The sequence below is a fragment of the Chenopodium album genome, chromosome 26 (genome assembly GCF_948465745.1).
Source record: "Chenopodium album chromosome 26, dcCheAlbu1.1, whole genome shotgun sequence".
NCBI classification, from domain to species: domain Eukaryota; kingdom Viridiplantae; phylum Streptophyta; class Magnoliopsida; order Caryophyllales; family Amaranthaceae; genus Chenopodium; species Chenopodium album.
In genome coordinates, this window is record NC_137859.1 from 13,283,232 (window position 1) to 13,289,231 (window position 6,000).

Sequence of the window (6,000 nt, forward strand, 5' to 3'; positions counted from 1 at the left end):
CTCACCACAAACAGGACACACATCACAGCCAGTAATACCACGCCGCTTAAGATTACACTTCACGAGAACACCATTATGAAGGAATCTCCACCCAAAATGTTTAATTTTGGGGGGAGGTTTGAATCCCACAACTTTTTCCACACATGATTTGAAGTATGAGAAGAAGAGGTGGCCATGTCGTTATTTTTTGCAGCAAGATTGGCGTTGTAAGCGCTTCGAACAGTGAAATTCCCATTATTGGAGAGCTGCTAAGTCCAGCCATCAACATTTTGAGTCAGGGAAAGGGGGATATTTTTTTTATCTCATTATCTTCCCAAGTTGAGAATGAGGCCTCAATCAGTTCATAATCCCACGAATTTTCACAAATCAGATCAGAAACCAGCTTTGGGACAGCATCAGACACATGGGATCTAGGATAAATCTTGAACTCGGGCAAGGAGGGAACCCACAGATCCTTCCAAACATCAATAGAAGAGGCATTCCTAATAAGTTTCCTGGCACCTTTTGTGATCATCTCCCTAGCAGTCAGAATAAAACACCAAGTAAAACTGGCGTTAGGATTCACCTTTGCCCAAACTCGACATTGGGATAATACTTCATTTTCAAAGTTTTTGCCATCAGAGAGTTTGAGTTGGTAAGTAAACGCCACGCTTGTTTCGCAAGCAAAGCCATATTGAAAACCTTCAAATCACGCATGCCCATTCCCCCTTCTTTTTTTTTTTTTTTTTTTTTTTTTTTTTTTTTTTGAAATTCGTATTAATTTAAATACAATATATAGTATTGTAAGAAATAATTCTTGCAATCCCGTTTGATCGCAAGTATCTATCTATACTTTACTATTTAAAACACACAAACCATCAGCCCATAATGCCACATGTAAACTTTATTTTTCACAAATGTCACATGTCACCTCCCCTATTCATTAAATTATGGGAATTTATTTTTACACCGACGCAATAAAGGACTTTATTTTAGTATTAGCAATATTGTGGAAAATCGTTCTATTTATTAACCCCCAATCAAACGACCCTAAAAGTTGACCCGACCTAACCTCACCGAACCCGATCGATCATTTGAATTGATCCCCAAACCCGATACATGAATACTCAAGTTGACAATAAGTAGTCAAGTTGACAATTGCCAAACACAAATTTAGTTATGTTCACTAGTCACTATGATAAGGGCCCACATAGAATTGTCACCCTTTCTAACCAATCAAATTAGGAGAGAGAAATATTTTTGTAATTTTGTTTGGTTAGAGGAAAAAGTCAACGTCAATGCTAATAACGCGTCACACAGCCCTTGTATAATTCTGCCAACTTATTACTTACGATTTTATTCTATGCAATATGCTCATATTAATTGGATTCCCACATTATCATGGCATGCTTTATTATTATAAACTGGATTAATGGATTATGATAACATGATAATCCCTAATTAATTCATTTTTATAATTAAATTCATGACTTGGTACCAACAGAATTTTAAATTGTGGTGATAATTAGACTGGAGTAATATACTTGTACAATATAAATTGGCCTATGATTACTTCACCTTATCTAATAATTTTATTACTTATTTTAGATTAGATTAAAAATAAAAAAAATTAAAAAAGAAAAAGTTTACATCAAATGATCAGAAAAAAATAACTTTAATTGTACCATTGTAAAATAAAAATGAAGTTTAAATGAGTACATCATGATTCTAACAAATTCACACATAACTTTTTTTTTTGCATAATTATACATAATAAATATTTGCCAAAATAAAGTTTATGAATATTGTTAAAAGTCAAAATGTGTCATTTAACTTGATTGTAAGGGCTTGTTTAGTTCAACTTATTTTTGCTAATCTGATCTGATCGTCTAATTTGCCCAAACTTTGACCTAATGTGTACGATAATCTATAAAGAAAAAATATATCAAGTGAGGTCTTGTTAGATTCATATTAATACTTTTTTATTATGTAATTAAAAATATTTAACGATAAAAAACCGTATATGATCATCTGATCTGAACTTATTTTTTTATCTGATCTTAACTTATTTTTTCTAGAATAAGTAAAAATAAATTGAACTAAACGAGCCTAATAAAAAAAAGTATCACTCTTGTGGAAAGACGGGGAGGAAGTATGACTAAATGAGGGAGTGTGCTTAGTCGTTGGAGTGCCGAAATTGATTCCTTGTTTCTATATTTCTACCTGTATGGCTGTATATCCAATAATTTCACATTAATTGTCACCAAAATAAAAAAATTATTCACATCAATAATTAAAACTTATTTAATTATGACATGAATTTTTTAACAAAAAAAATTATAATTTAGACTTTCAATGGAATTTAGAGTGTATACTTAAATAGTTAAATCACAATAATACTCTCTTTTTCAACGATGTTTGTGTAATAGACAAAAAAGTCCCCGCCCACCAATTAATACCACTATTACTTTAACAGCAACAACCCAATCTTTCTTCAAACTCAACCTCAATTTCAAAGAAAGCAGTCCACCATTACACAACCATGAAAATCTCTTCATTAGTTTTGGTGTTAATCACAATCACAACTCTACAATTCCAAATACAGCAATCGAATTCGCAACAGACGTATGTAAACAACAATCAGCTAGACTGTAACAACAACTACAACAACACAAATGGTTTTGTGTGCAATGGAAACAGGTCCTGCACATCCTACATCACCTTCAGATCACAACAGCCGTATGCTAATCCCCCGAGTATCGCCTTCCTACTTAACTCGAGCGCCCCAGCTATCGCCCAGGCTAATAATATATCCGAGGTTGACACTATCCCTGCAGGCCGCCTGGTCATTGTTCCTGTCACCTGTTCCTGTGGTAGGACAAGGGGCCGCAACAACACATATTACCAGCATAATGCACGGTACAAGCTGCAGGCTGCGACTGAAACGTATTTCACGACAGCTAACAATACGTATCAGGGGTTAAGCACATGCCAAGCTATGATAGCTCAGAACCCTTTTAATATCACTAGCCTCCATATTGGGTATGAGTTACTGGTGCCCATCATGTGTGCCTGTCCTACTGCTAACCAGACGAGGCGATACAGGTCTCAGTTTCTGCTGTCTTACCTTGTCACCTGGGGTGATAATGTCGGTCAGATTGCAAAACTGTTTGGGGTTGATCAGCAGAGTGTATTGGATGCTAATGATCTCAAAGAAGATGATGTTATCTACCCATTTACGCCGATTTTAGTGCCTCTAACATCTGCTCCTACTGGCATAAACCTTCCGTCTCCTTCCCCTGCTCCACCTCCTCAATCTACTCCTGTTAGACCTAGTCCTGGTGGTAAATCTTCCAACAAAGGGGTGTTTATAGGAATTGGGATTGGAGCTGGGGTTTTGGTGCTCGGTCTTGGCGCCTTCCTAGTCTGGTGCTTCTTCATTCGTCCTTCAAAGAAGAAGCCGCTACCAATCTACAAGACTGCAGAGAAAGGTGAGAAGGTTTCTGAATCATCCTTTTACACACCCACGCCTGTGTCTTATACCACTACTAGTCATATCAGCACGAGATCATCGTCCGTTGATTTGGAAGGATTGAAGCTTGCAATCGGGTCATTGACTGCTTACAAGTTTAAGGAAATAGAGAAAGCAACAGGGAATTTCAGTGAGGGAAATAGGATTAAGGGCTCTATGTTTCGAGGCGAATTCAAAGGTGATGAAGCTGCAATCAAGGTCTTGAAAGGTAATGTTCCTAATGACGAGATTAATATTCTGAAGAGTATCAACCACTCCAACATAACTCGATTATCCGGGTATTGCACCCATGAGGGGAACACTTACTTGGTATTTGAGTATGCTGAGAAGGGCTCACTTGATGATTGGCTTTTTCGCCAAGAGAAGCACCTATCTTCAGACGACGATTCGCTCTCCCCGCCTGTTCTTACTTGGAAACAAAGAGTTCATATAGCTTGTAACATAGCTGATGCCCTGAACTACTTGCATAGCTACATTCATCCTCCTTACATCCACAAGAATCTCAAGACTAGCAATGTACTCTTAGACAGCAACTTCCGAGCAAAGATCACAAATTTCGGGCTAGCAAGAACTATCCAAGACGAAAGTGAAAATGGGGTGTTACACTTAACCAAACACGTGGTAGGAACTCACGGTTACTTAGCCCCTGAGTACATAGAAAACGGAGCAGTAACCACCAAACTAGATGTCTTCTCTTTCGGGGTTGTACTTCTCGAGCTCTTATCAGGAAAACCAGCTGTAAAACCATCAGGAACTAACAAGGGAGGTGCAGACGATTTGCTATTCATGGTAATCAGGAAGGTGTTCGAGGGGGACAATGTGAGGGAAAAGCTTATGGAATTCATAGACTCGAATCTAGGAAGGGAATACCCCTTGGATTTGGCATATACATTGGCTCAATTAGGCAACAAATGTGTTGATCGTGACATGAGTTCTCGACCAACTATGTCCGAGGTCTCTATGACACTCTCAAAGATATACTCGTCTTCTTTGGATTGGGATCCTTCAGACGAGCTCGGAAATTCATCTTCCTTAAGCCATACCAGATAATTCTTCACGTTTTACACATTCATGTATTAGTCCCAACTATTTTTGTAACAATCCAATTTATGTAATCACAGTTATAAATATAAACTTTGCAAATGTATTGCCAATTCAAATAGTCATTCAATAATCAAAATCTCATGTATTACTTTCTCGAATAATTCAACAACAATACAATTTCAATCCCAAAACCAAAACAAAAATACAGATTCAACATTTTTTTTTTCTTTGATTGAGTAACTAATTCAAATCTCATTTTGTTCATTACCACTTTGATTAGATGAAAGATTATCAGAAAAATAAATAGCATCATCAGCTTGAAACTCCAATTTCTCTCTTCTCATCTTCTCTTCTTCATACTTCTTCAATCTCTCTTCCCATTTTGCCTGCAATCCCAAATCAAAAACCCCAAAAAACAAAATTAGAAAAATCAATCAAAATCAACAAAAATTAAGGGAGGAAGAAAGAAGAACCTTGTAGCTGATTTCAGCACGATGCATAACGTAAAACCCTAGAATGCCGCCAACAATGGTGCCGGTGATTATTCGAACATAGCCCCATCTCTGTGAACGCACTGCTTTCATTGAATTCAAGTAATTTTTGGCTGTGAAACTATATCGGAAGATTTTCCAGATTCCGGCAACCGGAAAACTTTTTCCGGCGAAGAATTGTGAAGTGGCGGAGCACTGGTTTTTTTAGTTTGGGTTTTTGTTTTTCGTTTAGGTTGACGGGTGACTTTCGTTGCACTCACACGTGTTATTGGCGGTTCTCTTCCCCTACCAAAATATTTAGGACTTAGGAGTTATGGAGTACTAAAGTTAATCTACGGGCTAAGTTATGATCATATGATATTTTTGAAAATAAATCAATAAATTTATTCGGTTATTATTATATGACTTGTTTTAAAGAAAAAAAAGTTACGAGGGCACTTAGGTTTCTCACCGTGAGAAACAAAATTGTATATCTCATGGTTTTACGTCACTGATTTTGATTATACGATTGTAAATGTAGGGGAGAAAAATAAACTAAGGGGGAACAAAACGTAGCATAGGCGCATAGCCACACCAACAATATTATTATTTAAAATATGATCTAAAACTAAAAGTGTGACTTGAATCAACTCAAACTTGTGTGATCCCTTGATTTACTAGCCAATCTGCAGCTCAATTTGCTTCTCTATAAATATGTTTCACTTCCACATCCCAATCCGACTAATCAATTAGAGTTCGGCAGTGTAGAATGACATGGATACATTCTCCATTGTAACCATCTGACCTATTAAAATTTGGACTATGGCTTGATTATCCGGCTGATTTTGTAGCTTCTTAATGCCCATCCTTCTTGCTAGTTCTATCCCATATTGTACTGCAAGGACTTCGACTTTGAAGGCAACACTCTTTTCTAGATTAAGGGTGTATGCGTAGCAAAGATTTCTTGTGTTGTCT

At 36.9% G+C, this 6,000-nt stretch overlaps 1 pseudogene; it reads left to right on the top strand.

The window, feature by feature from the left end:
• Positions 1 to 2,485: 2,485 nt before the first annotated feature.
• Positions 2,486 to 4,654, top strand: LOC145617410 (protein LYK5 pseudogene; annotated as a pseudogene).
• The last annotated feature ends 1,346 nt before the right edge of the window (positions 4,655 to 6,000 follow it).